The sequence below is a fragment of the Micromesistius poutassou genome (assembly GCF_964030765.1).
Source record: "Micromesistius poutassou genome assembly, chromosome: 5".
In the NCBI taxonomy this organism is placed as follows: Eukaryota; Metazoa; Chordata; class Actinopteri; order Gadiformes; family Gadidae; genus Micromesistius; species Micromesistius poutassou.
Window position 1 is genome coordinate 14,921,573 of NC_140275.1, and position 13,619 is coordinate 14,935,191.

Sequence of the window (13,619 nt, forward strand, 5' to 3'; positions counted from 1 at the left end):
TTGCGCCAAACAAGAACACACACACACACACACACACACACACACACACACACACACACACACACACACACACACACACACACACACACACACACACACACACAACATGATGGTAATATTGGTGTGTTCCAGATGCCTTGGACACCAAGGCATCACTTGTGACGTAATTTCCTGTCTCGTAGCACTTATATCAAAGTCCTTCTAGGCAAGTCCTCTCACTCGTGGCCATCTTGGCCACGCCTTTCGGGCAGCTATTTGGTCTTAACAAGACCAGGGCCCTATCTAATGAATAGGGAGAGAGCTGTATCTCCATTTTCCGAGATCTAAGGGGCATAAAAAACACATGTTTGAAATCACGATGAAAAACAGACTAAAATCGCTGAAAGGGTTTGGTGGTTTTGTATTAAATTAACGTTTTAAAAGCCCTTTTTCTTACAGGTAATCTTGGACTGCGCATGCGCAATGCTTCACGACACAGTTTTCATTTACGGCATAACAACACCGGCACTGCACTGACAGCAAGTTAGCTTTAAAAGTTAGCTTTTGCTGCCGAGCCAACAAGATAACAGGTAGTCGAAGTTTTCCAGTCGATGCTGCTTGTGCCGCTCCAGCTGCTGGTTCTTCCCTCCTGATTGAAAATAATAAGTGTCGCAAAAAGCGTGACCGCGTATGACCTGCAAAATGATTGGAGCAACGGCATCGGAAGAGGCGGGACATGTGCAAACAACTGCCATCTTGGCGTTACGAAGTTTCCCCATGCATTTCAATGGGTGATTTTTTCAGTGATGTGTCTCCTCCTTCTATAGTGTCTCTGCTTATATGCCGTGTCCCAATTCAGGGGTTGCATCCTTCGAAGGACGCATTTGAAGACCGCATACGTCACAGCGGCGCGTCAAGTGCTGTCCCATTTCGAAGGGTCCTTCGAATGCGGCCGAGATATGCAGCCTTCGGCCGTGTCCCAATTCAGGGGTTGCATCCTTCGAAGGATGCGTCCTTCGAAGGATGCAGCCTTCGTAGACCGCGAAGGCTGCATCGAAGGCCTAACGAGCGTTGTGGAATGGGACGGTCTAGCCTACGGAGCATTTCCGGATTGCGCAACCAGCCGTTAACGTCCTTTACCTTGCGTGACCACGCGCCGCTCCTGTCTCCTAGCAACCCTGACAGCTGCGGTTCAAACCGGACAGTGGAGGAGATATATGGAGCCAGAAATTATCATTTTATTGGTTATGTTTTATCTTTTATTGGAGGAGTGAGAGAAGATTCACCGCCGGAGCCGGCGGGTGAAGAGGAAGAGAGGACGTTGGGACCACATATTTAAAATGCGTCCTTCACGGCCCAACGTATCCCAACATTCATTGCGCGTTGGATATTTTTTCAGAAATGGCACGGAGAGAGCGGAAGCAGCAGCTGCAGCGAATACATATTTAATGACAAAACTACGTAAAACATTTTTTTATATAAAAGTAAGGTTGGGACCATTTTAAATATGTAACTTTATTGTCAAAGTTCAATTACATTAACGCTAGACATATAACGTTAAACTAATTAACGTTAAGCCAACGTCCTCTCTTCCTCTTCACCCGCCGGCTCCGGCGGTGAATCTTCTCCCACTCCTCCAATAAAAGATAAAACATAACCAATAAAATGATAATTTCTGGCTCCATATATCTCCTCCACTGTCCGGTTTGAACCGCAGCTGTCAGGGTTGCTAGGAGACAGGAGCGGCGCGTGGTCACGCAAGGTAAAGGACGTTAACGGCTGGTTGCGCAATCCGGAAATGCTCCGTAGGCTAGACCGTCCCATTCCACAACGCTCGTTAGGCCTTCGATGCAGCCTTCGCGGTCTACGAAGGCTGCATCCTTCGAAGGATGCAACCCCTGAATTGGGACACGGCCTTTGTGATCGTGTCATGACATTGGCTAGTCATTGTTATTGTTAGCTACATTAGCCTCTTGAGCAAACCAGCTCGAAAACGGACAACACAACTTTACGTTGTATTGCATGCACGTGTGTAAGAGCATTTACAATCAACATTAAAATGACCAACGTGTTACATGTCGTAAAACCCGGAAGTGTTCTCGATGCGTTCTCGATGAGGCCGTTCTACCGAGGATGCATCGGAGGTGACTCGTGTGGACTTGGGACCGTTAAATATCCCAGAATGCATCATCGAGTCCGCTGCTGTTCCAATTGCAGGTGCGTACTCAGAAGTCTGTACTTGAAAGTCCGGACTTGCCAAGTACGTACTTCCAAGTCCGCGAGTACGTAGTCCGCGTACTTGGTATTGAGAAACGGCTTCTGTCTACCTGGACCTTCCCCAAGTTTGATGACGAGACCTCCGGGTAGGACGGGAGTTCTTTTGTACTTTTTCGGACCGGAAACAGTTTAAATCCCGATTCTGGCTACCAATAGAAAGTGCCATAACCATAACCCTGAAGTGCTGCTCTGGAAAATACAGCGAAAAACCACCCTCCTACGTCATTTATGCGCCAACGTGACCTCAGCATGTGCGCCTCTCCTTGGATGTTTCTCCTTTTCAAAGCTCTGGTGTTTACGTTTACTTGTCTGCAACACATTGAATTTGATATTAAATAAAAGAAAAGGACTTGATCATTCTTATCAGCATGCCGAAATCGCTCAAAATGTCATGCAGTACCCAGAGCTCCATAAGCAGTTACTTCAGCGGTCTGAATAGCAAGAGTTCAACTAATGGCAGCATCCCATCTGGGAAAAAACACACAGCTGCAGCCTTCCCGGGGCAAGGTGAGGCTCGTTTCGACTGTAGAGACGATACACACTAGGGAGACCGATGTGACATGTCTGTCTCTCCCCCCAGCAGCAGAGACAAACAGATGAAGACGATTCTGGGTCACCAGTCACACGTGCCCGTCTGTCCAGAGTCACGGGGAAGTGGGCGATGGTGAAGGTTTGTGGTGGGTTTTCAGTTTGTGTCGCTTGGTTTCCCAGAAGCTGCGGTTTTGTTCATGTGCAAACGGATATGGTTTAAAAATGAATGACATTTTCACATTTGGCATATTTCCAAGGCAATGTGCCATACTGTGTCTGTCAGTTATATGTTGAGCTCATTGATGTATGGCTACATTTCTGAATGACTTATCGAGTGTTAAGATTGTGACATCGTCCAGGATTTCAGTTATTGCAATGTTTTAAGATAACTAGATTAAAAAATAAGTATATTTAATTCAGATTAGCCAGCATGTAGGCCTACACATTATTTTTTTATTGTATGCTTCTGACAATATCTAGACCTATATATTTATCTTGTAGCCTACATCCATCCAGTTACATTAGCAGTACTGTCCATAGACGTGTTAGGCAAATATATCCTAATGATAATCTTTACGAAATACTGTTGCTGGAAGTCAGCTGGCTTTCAATTGGTGTAGCTTTGCATGTTTCTGCGACTTGTTGGCATTCCCCTGTTGTGTGTTTTTGTAGTAACTGAGACACCACCACTCTGTGGAGCCGGAGGCTTAAGCGCCGCCACGGTGGAGAGGCTGCAGTCCTTCTCCTGCCCGGCTGAACCCAACAGAGGTGGCGCTGGGAGGGAGGAGGTGGATCAGAAGAAGCCGGTGTCGTTCAAATCTGTGACCAAGGAAAGGGAGTCATGCTGCCTCCTGGTAGCTTAAAAGATCATCGCAACAAGAAGCCCAAACAAGAGGGGAAGGACGAACATCAAGAGGAGGCTGTGCAGGATTCAGTTATGTCTCAGAAAACACAGGTGCCCGTTGTAAACACTAGTTATGAGTAAGATATTGTATAATCTTTATTCAGACCCATTATCACATCCATAAACGTACTTGGACGCAATTCATTTTTCAGCCCTAGCTGGAATCTGTCTTGTCTAAAATGTACATGTTTGACATCATGAACAGGGGATGAGTCTTAATCAGTTTGCTAAGACAGGAGTTGATATCGGCCTCAAAAATAAAAACTACTTTTTAAACATTTAGTGGACGCAGGAGGAGGAAGGGTTCCAGGGTCGTGTCCGGCCCAGGACTCTAGCGTCCCCTGCAGGCGCCCCAAGAGTGCGTTCACTCCCCTGGAGCAGCAGGTCATCCTGCTCAAACAGCAACATGAAGACGCCCTGCTGGCCGTCGAGTGGATACAAGTAGGCCTACAGATTCTTCGGAGAAAATGCAGAGATGAGAGTTATAGTACTACCATTCCATCAACCTCACAATTTCCTAAAATGTTTATTATGAAATGTTTTTATTTTTGAGGCCGATCAGGTAAGCACATCAAGCGATCTACACAGTATGCTAGTTGTAGCCTACATGTCACTAGAGCAGTGGTTCTCAAGAACTTTTTCGGTCATCCCCCACTTTGGACAAGGGAATTTTCAAGCCCCACCTGCCCCCATCACCCCAACACAAGGCTAATGAAATACACCAAGCTTAACATTTCCAAATTTATTGAAGTAACATCAAGTTGTATCTAAATTCTAACTCAATAACATCAAATAACAGCAAGTTCAACAATAGAAAAAATAAAAGTGCAGCTGTGTCATGACTTGTATCAAGTTAAAAAAAATAACCTATGAGACCTATCCCTGCACGAGTGGCTGCAAAGCTGCAAGCTTAAAATGTTAAAATGTATTTCAAATTTAAAAAAATCATTAGTGACACATCTACAAAATATGCGAGCAGTGCCCCCGGCCGAGAAGCGAGCTCGAGTGGCGGACACCCTATCGGACGTATGGATTCCAGTGATGAGGCTCCGCAGCATCGGGACGAAGCTGCTGCTTGATTAGGCTACAACACCTAAAGATTACTCTTTTGGTGTGTTATCGTGGTGGGAGAGCACGGTCGTTCATTTCCCAATATTGCTCATATTGACCGATTTATCCTCGCCATCCCTGCTCAGTGCATCCAGCGCAACAAGCGAGCGAGACTTCTCCGGTGCTCGATCTGATATTCAGGAGCGGAGCACCATCAGAAAATACAATAGCACCACAAAGAAAATAACTATAGTCTGCTTTCCCAGTACAGTTTAACAATCCCGTACCCCCCCCCCCCCCTCTAAAAGGTGTGTAGGCCTACGAATGGAACAACATTTAAGAGTTATGAGGCAGTCATTGAGGAATTGCTGTAAAGAACATTTTAAGGAATATTATAGTAGCCTATATAGTAGGCCTATTCTCCAGCAAAGGCATATGATCATCACTTTGAGACTCCTTTGTGAATCTGGCCCCAGGTTTCTAGAGTACATGGAAACCCACTGATCAGAGGAAATACAATGCAGCGGTAGACAACAGCAGGATGAAACTTGATCCGATGTTCTTGGCATTAATACACAAATCGCCACTGCAGCAATTTAACGGCGCGCCGCCGACGTTACACAAAGCACTCAACTGACATCCCTTCGGCGTACTGTTAGCCAACAACTTATGATATTAACACAAAGCAGATAGTGTATTATCAATAGGACCTACTTCTGGGGACACCCCAGAAAAAAAAAAAAAGGTTCAAACAATTAATGAAAACACCTACCAATGACATCGGTTGTCACGCTGTAACAGTGATCCATGTTGAAGGGACAATCAATGGTCTGAAGGCAGTTGCTGGGGTTTAACTGTGTGTACGCGTTCGTTAACACAACGTGCGGCGTTCTTCCGCAATTGTGACTCTGCTACCAATCCACTTCCCCGTCTGCCTTGTCTCCAGCCCTTAAGACTCTTTCCCCGTCCCCCTCCTCCAGGTGCCCCCAATCCCCGTGATTGCCTGGGCACGCTTGATGGGCGATCTAGCGCAGCTGCGCTGAGGGGTATCTCCCGTTTACTATCTGTCCGCGGGGAGGGCGCTGTCCGTGGTGCTGAAGCGGCTTGTCCCTGGCCGACGGCGTGGGGTTGCCACAATACATCACCGTAGAGGCGGGGGTGAAAGCTTGTTTTTTTTCCACCACAGAACGGATCACACCCTTTACATAAACGTGAGTTTGTTTTGTCAAGGACATATGAAAAAAGTGTTCTCACCGGTTGATATTGTCAAAGAAAGAACGAAGAAAATGCCAACGAAGCCCATCGTGTTAGCAGATGATGAATGAGAGAGCTAATGGGAGACTTAAGGTGTGTTCCAGATGCCAACGTGTGGTAAACGCTCATCTCCTACAAAAATGAAACTTAAAAAACCGCAGATAAGTTAGCTTGAGATTAGACATTCGCCAGAAATTCAAATTCAATTCATCTTATGTCAACATTAGACTGGTATTGACTAAATACACTTATAATTACAACTGTGAAAGGTATCAGAGATGTGTGAAAACAGGAAATGCATTGAAAATGGCTATTAGTTTAATGCATGTTGCAATAGTGTGGGGGACACTATTGCAACACTCATCTTTTCTCCCACAGCCTGTCTAGCTTATCTACTTTGCCATGCTTGCTATACTTTCTGATGAAGATGTAAGATAATATAAAACAAACTATTTGATAGATCATACAACCATTGCCAACTTCTCCATGAATGCAATTAAAATATTCTTCAACACTGGTTCTAAACATGCATCTGTTAAATACCATAGATTTTCTAAACACATTTTCTGAATTTCTTATTCAATATTCCTTACAAAAATTCTAAACTTCAATTTCAATTAAATTATTTCCTCCAGTATTAGATTTGTCTCACACTATCATATAGCCTACCACAACACACCTGGGCAACAGACTAAACTAATAGCCCTTTTTCATGCATTTCCTGTGTTCACAAATGTCTGATACCTTTCACAGTTGTAATTATAAGTGTATTTAGTCAATACCAGTCTTTCCCTTCACTTGGCCCCTGGATGAATAAAGCCCAAGGACAACCCATCCCATTCAACACCTCAAAACATATGAGTTGAGACACATTTCATAGTCTGAGTGTTATTCTTGTACAGGGCCGAATAGATTGTGTAAATCAATTAACCTCTTCCAAAGGAGGAGTGCTTTTTTACCGTTAGAAAGGAAAATATTAGTTCGGAACAATTTACCAGTCGCAAGGAGAGACCTTATGGGAAATTATACACTATTTAATTATTTTATTTGAAACAGGTGTGAATAATCTGTCCCCTTACACTTATAGAAAATGTACTGAGGGTTAGAAAACGGGTCATGGATTATATACGTTTTCATCGTTTCATCGCTTGTCGCGTTCAATTGTGATGGTGTCAGTTTGTCCGTTTCCCTTCGACCAATCCGACCACTCGACAGCTAACCAAATTGTCGTCCAACTCCCCCGTTTGTGTCAAAGATGAGCGTTATAGTAGGTAGGCCTACCATTCCATCAACCTCACAATTTCCTAAAACGTTTATTTTGAAATGGTTTTATTTTTGAGGCCGATCAGGTAAGCATATCAATCGATCACAGTAGGCCTACGCTAGTTGTAGGCCTACATGTCACTAGTATAGAGATCGTTTTGGAGAGAAAGATGAATAAATAGAATAAGCAGGACAAAAAAATGAGAAAAATGGCAAAAAAAACAGTTGTTCATGTACAGAACAACCTCATGATAATGTAGGCTATTTGATAGGCTACTATAGATTTTTCTTAACTTGTAATTACTTATATTTACTATAGACCTTTTCATCTCCTTTTAAGGCAACTCACTGATTCAACTGTATATTGATTTTATAATGAAGAAAAATACATAGGTCCAGGCTAGGCCTACTAAACTCTAAAAAGTGTGTACGAATGGAACAACATTTCTAAAGAGTTATGAGGAAGTTATTAAGGAATTGCAGTTAAGAACATTCTAAGGAATATTATAGTAGCTTATATAGTATATTCTCCAGCAAAGGCACAGGACCTCATTACTTTGAGATTCCTTTGTGAATCCGGCCCCCGGTTTCTAGAGTGCATGCAAACCCACTGATCAGAGGAAATACAATGCAGCGGTAGACAACAGCAGGAGGATGAAACTTGATCCGATGTTCTTGGCATTGTTACACAAATCGCCACTGCAACAATTTAAAGGCGCGCCGCCGACGTTACACGCAGCACTCAATTGACATCCCTTCGCCGTGATTTGCCCTGCAAAACAAGATGGTAGTCAGATTATAATTTTTGTCTGGCTATTTCAATATCCGTTTGGTAATACTGTAAATAACATAGACTGAGCTGTTACAAATTATGATATTAAGAACACAAAACAGATACAGTGTGTATTATCAATAGGACCTACTTCTGGGGACGCCCCAGAAAAAACGGTTAGAACAATTAATGAAAACACTTACCAATGACATCGAAACAGCGATCCATGTTTAAGGGACAATCAATGGTCTGAAGGCAGTTGCTGGGGTTTACCTCTGTGCTCGCACACGAGTAGCATCTTAATCCCCCAACTACACAGAAACACATTGTCAATACATCACCGTAGAGGCGGGGGTGAAAGCTTGTTTTTTTTCCCACCACAGAACGGATCAACCCATTTACATAAACGTGAGTTTGTTTTGTCAAGGCCATATCAAAAAAGTGTTCTTACCGGTTGATATTGTCAAAGAAAGAACGAAGAAAATGCCAACGAAGCCCATCGTGTTAGCAGATGATGAATGAGAGGGCTAGTGGAAGACTTATGGTGTGTTCCAGATGCCAACGTGTGGTAAACGCCCATCTCCTACAAAAACGAAACTTAAAAAACCTAAGTTAGCTTGAAATTAGACATTCGCCAGAAATTCAAATTCAATTCATCTTATATGTCAACGTAAGACTGGTATTGACTAAATAGACTTATAGCCTAATTAGGCTACAACTGTGAAAGGTATCAGACATTTGTCCTATCTGACATTTGTATCTGAGTTGAGACACATTTCGTGTTGTTCTTCTACAGGGCCGAATAGATTGTGTAAATCAATGAACCTCTTCCAAGAAGGAGTGATCCTTTTTACTTTTTACCGTTAGGGTTAGGAAGGAAATAAAAATAAAGAAAATATTAGTTCGGAACAATTAACAGTCGCAAGGAGAGACCTTATGGGAAATGATACACTATTTAATTATTTAATTTGAAACAGGTGTGAATAATATGTCCCACTAGCCTAATAGAAAATGTAGGCCTACTGAGGGTTAGAAAACGGGTCATGGATTATATACGTTTTCATCGTTTCATCGCTTGTCGCGTTCACTTGTGATGGTGTCGGTTTGTTTGTCCGTTTTCCTTCGACCACTTGGCCGCTAACCAAATTGTCGTCCTCCGTTTGCGTCAGGCCGTTTTGTACAGGCATCGCTTGAAATGGGCTACATTCTATTAGCATTAAAACGCATCAGACAGACCGCACGCCACACACACACACACACACACACACACACACACACACACACACACACACACACACACACACACACACACACACACACACACACACACACACACACACACACACACACACACACACACACACACACACACACACACACACACACACACACACACACACACAGTTCACCAATCACCAGAAGTTAAATATTCGGTTCATGGGCAACATCTGTCATGTTTCCACCATGTGTTCTGCCATGCGGAGGACTGTGGATGTTAAGAGGAGGAGGGGCATACAAGGAAGGAAGAGAAAGAGTGCAGCAACAACAGGAAACAGAGGAGATCTTTCTAAGACACTGAATGCACACAACCTTGGATAACCGTTGCAAGAAAGACACAGGAATAGAGGGACACAGGGTCAAAAAATAACGGAGAGAGACAGGTTGTGAGTGAGGGGGGAGAAATGAAACATAAAAGAATGTGTGAGCTTGGGATTTTTTATGGTTGTGTGTGTGTGTGTGTTGGTTTTGCTGAAGGTCGGCCCCGTCCACACAGAAACAATTTTTTCGTGAAAACGCATAGGCCTACGTCTTGTGCGTTTGGGCCGACCGTCCAGACAGATCCGGCGTTTTCGGTGGCTGAGAACACTCTTTTTTTGAAACCAGGTCCCAGGGTGGATAAGATAAAAGCGGCCCCATGCGTTTTCATGTTAGGTTTCGTGTGGACGCCTGAAACGCAAGCGATGAGGTCATTGCCCCCCACCAGCTTAGCCCAAGTACGTCTCGCTGCGACCTGCGGGAAGGCGGGGCGTGACATCACTGCCCACATCACAGGCGAGTGCATTCTGGGAACTCCTCAAATCATTCGTTGTGCAGTAGTGAAATATTGTATGTTAAGGCCTAGCTAATCTAAGGCAGGTTTGGGTTAGGGTTAGCTGCTAGTTAGGGTTAGGGTTAGCTGCTAGTTAGGGTTAGGGTTAGGGTTAGGGGTTAGCTGCTAGTTCAAGAGGACGTATTTAGTTCAAGTATTTTCAAGAAAGACGTATTTTTCTTCATCTGTTGGTTTTATATGGGCTACGCAATCCCAGAATGCATTCGCCCGTGATGTGGGCAGGGCGTGATGTCACGCCCCGCCTTCCCGCAGGCCGCAGCGAGATGCTTCTCTTTGTCGCCACTGCGGCCTGCGGGAAGGCGGGGCGTGACATCACGCCTTGCCCACATCAACTAAATACGTCCTCTTGAACTAGCAGCTAACCCCTAACCATAACCCCTAAACCTAACCCTAACCATAACCCCTAAACCTAACCCTAACCATAACCCATAACCTAACCCTAACCATAACCCCTAAACCTAACCCTAACCCCTAAACCTAACCATAACCCCTAACCCTAACCTGACTTAGATTAGCTAGGCCTAAACATAAAATATTTCACTACTGCACAACGAATGATTTGAGGAGTTCCCATTTATTATTTCAAATGAAACATAATTAAGAATGCACTCGCCCGTGATGTGGGCAGGGCGTGATGTCACGCCCCGCCTTCCCGCAGGTCGCAGCGAGACGTACTTGACTATTGTGGGCTGATTATGGTCCCATGTCCATGCAACGGACGCTTCGACGCATCTGATTGGTTCCCAACTGTTGTATAATGAGCATATACACACAGCTATGACGCCCATTCAGTTTACAGAGTTCTGTATCACTCCGCGCCTAACTTGAACTGTTGTTTATTTATATATAAAAGCAATAGCATAGTTCACTGAAGCCTAAAAATATGTTGATTGATGGAGAGGGTGGAAATTTTGTAAAGCAATAGGCACACGATGAGTGAACTGCTCAATAGTAGGCTAAATTGCCGGCGAACTAAGCTACCGTCTCTAGCCTTCTCTCTAAAGGACGCTACAGTGTGTTGCATAGCAACCGCCGCGCACTTTGCAGGCAGCCAGGAGGGAAGACATTTTTGTATTCGTTAAAAAAATGCTTTTCCAACTTTCTCGCTTTTTCAAAATTGAGGCTGTCTATGACTTTGACTACACATCAGGGCTCTCAAGTCTCACGCATTCGGCGTGAGACACACGCAATTGAACCCATTCACACGCCCACACACCACACTTCGTATTTCTCACGCAGAGAAATTACCAGGATTTCAGTTGGTGTAGCTTTGCATGTTTCTGTGACTTGTTGGCATTCCCCTGTTGTGTGTGTTTGTAGTAACTGAGACACCACCACTCCGTGGAGCCGGAGGCTTAAGCGCCGCCACGGTGGAGAGGCTGCAATCCTTCTCCTGCCCGGCTGAACCCAACAGAAGTGGCGCTGGGAGGGAGGAGCTGGATCAGAAGAAGCCGGTGTCGTTCAAATCTGTGACCAAGGAAAGGGAGTCATGCTGCCTCCTGGTGGCTTAAAAGATCATCGCAACAAGAAGCCCAAACAAGAGGGGAAGGACGAACATCAAGAGGAGGCTGTGCAGGATTCAGTTATGTCTCAGAAAACACAGGTGCCCGTTGTAAACACTAGTTATGAGTAAGATATTGTATTATCTTTATTCAGACCCATTAATCACGTCCATAAACATAATTGATGGACGTAATTCCTTTTTCGGCCCTAGCTGGAATCTGTCTTGTCTAAAATTTACACGTTTGACATCATGAACAGGGGATGACAGGGGTCTTAATCAGTTTGCCAAGACAGGAGGAAGGGTTCCAGGGTCGTGTCCGACCCAGGACTCTAGCGTCCCCTGCAGGCGCCCCAAGAGTGCGTTCACTCCCCTGGAGCAGCAGGTCATCCAACTCAAACAGCAACATGAAGACGCCCTGTTGGCCATCGAGTGTGGATACAAGTACAGATTCTTCGGAGAAGATCCAGAGATGAGCGTTATAGTACTATAGTATAAACCTCACAATTTCCTAAAATGTTTATTATGAAATGGTTTTATTTTTGAGGCCGATCAGGTAAGCATATCAATCGATCTACACAGTATGCTAGTTGTACATGTCACTAGTACAGAGCTTGTTTGAGAGAAAGATGAATAAGCAAGACAAAAAAGTGATAAAAATAGCAAAAGAAAAACAGTTGTTCATGTACAGAACAACCTCATGATAATGTATTTGATACTATAGATTTTTATTAACTTGTAATTACTTCTATTTACTATAGTTTTTGTTCATCTAATTTTAAGGTGTTGCAACTCACTGATTCAATTCAGGCTACTAAACTCTAAAAAGTGTGTACGAATGGAACATGAGGAAGTTATTGAGGAATTGCTGTAAAGAACATTTTAAGGAATAGGCCTATTATAGTAGCCTATAGTATATTCTCCAGCAAAGGCACAGGATCTCATTACTTTGAGACTCCTTTTTAAATCCGGCCCCCGGTTTCTAGAGTGCATGCAAACCCACTGATCAGAGGAAATACAATGCAGCGGTAGACAACAGCAGGAGGATGAAACTTGATCCGATGTTCTTGGCATTGTTACACAAATCGCCACTGCAACAATTTAACGGCGCGCCGCCGACGTTACACAAAACACTCAACTGACATCCCTTCGCCGTGACTTGCCCTGCAAAACAAGATGGTAGTCAGATTATTCTTTTTTTCAACAGTCTGGCCATTTCAATATCCGTTTGGTAATACTGTAACATAGACTGATCTGTTACAAACAACTTATGAGAACACCTACCAATGACATAGGATGTCAGGCTGAAACAGCGATCCATGTTGGAGGGACAATCAACGGTCTGAAGGCAGTTGCTGGGGTTTAACTCTGTGCTCGCACACGAGTAGCATTTTAATCCCCCAACTACACAGAAACACATTGTCAATAGGCCTCACCGTAGAGGCGGGGGTGAAAGCCTGTTTTTTTTCCACCACAAAACGGATCAACCCATTTACATAAAAGTGAGTTTGTTTTGTCAAGGACATATTAAAAAAGTGTTCTTACCGGTTGATATTGTCAAAGAAACAACGAAGAAAATGCCAACGGAGCCCATCGTGTTAGCGGATGATAAATGGAAGAACTAGTGTGAGACTTGTGTGTTCCAGATGCCGACGTGTGGTAAACGCCCATCTCCTACTACAAAAACGAAACGCAGATAAGTTAAAAGCTTGAAATAAGACATTCGCCAGAAATTCCAATTCAATTCAGCTTACATGTCAACATTAGACTGGTATTGACTAAATACACTGATAGTTACAACTGTGAAATGTATCAGATATGTGAAATATGTGAAAATAGGAAATTCATGAAAAAGGGCTATTAGTTTAATGAATTGAACACTCTCACAGCCTGTCTCAGGGTTGCCAACTTTGGGACTTTGGCTGAAGTAAGACTGCAAAATGTCAGTGGGCGCGCGAAGAGCGCGCGCGTGGCGAAC

General features: G+C 44.0%; 2 long non-coding RNA genes across 2 annotated transcripts; both read right to left on the reverse strand.

Annotated features, from left to right (window-relative positions):
• Nucleotides 1-7,065: 7,065 nt before the first annotated feature.
• On the reverse strand, nucleotides 7,066-8,606 carry LOC311343249. Its single transcript, XR_014633474.1, has 3 exons — nucleotides 8,482-8,606; nucleotides 8,234-8,341; nucleotides 7,066-8,030 (listed from the first exon to the last, which is right to left on the reverse strand). It is a non-coding gene; the product is annotated as an uncharacterized lncRNA (long non-coding RNA).
• A 3,536-nt stretch (nucleotides 8,607-12,142) lies between these two features.
• Nucleotides 12,143-13,325, reverse strand: LOC311343248. Its single transcript, XR_014633473.1, has 3 exons — nucleotides 13,187-13,325; nucleotides 12,926-13,045; nucleotides 12,143-12,805 (listed from the first exon to the last, which is right to left on the reverse strand). It is a non-coding gene; the product is annotated as an uncharacterized lncRNA (long non-coding RNA).
• Between the last annotated feature and the right edge of the window lie 294 nt (nucleotides 13,326-13,619).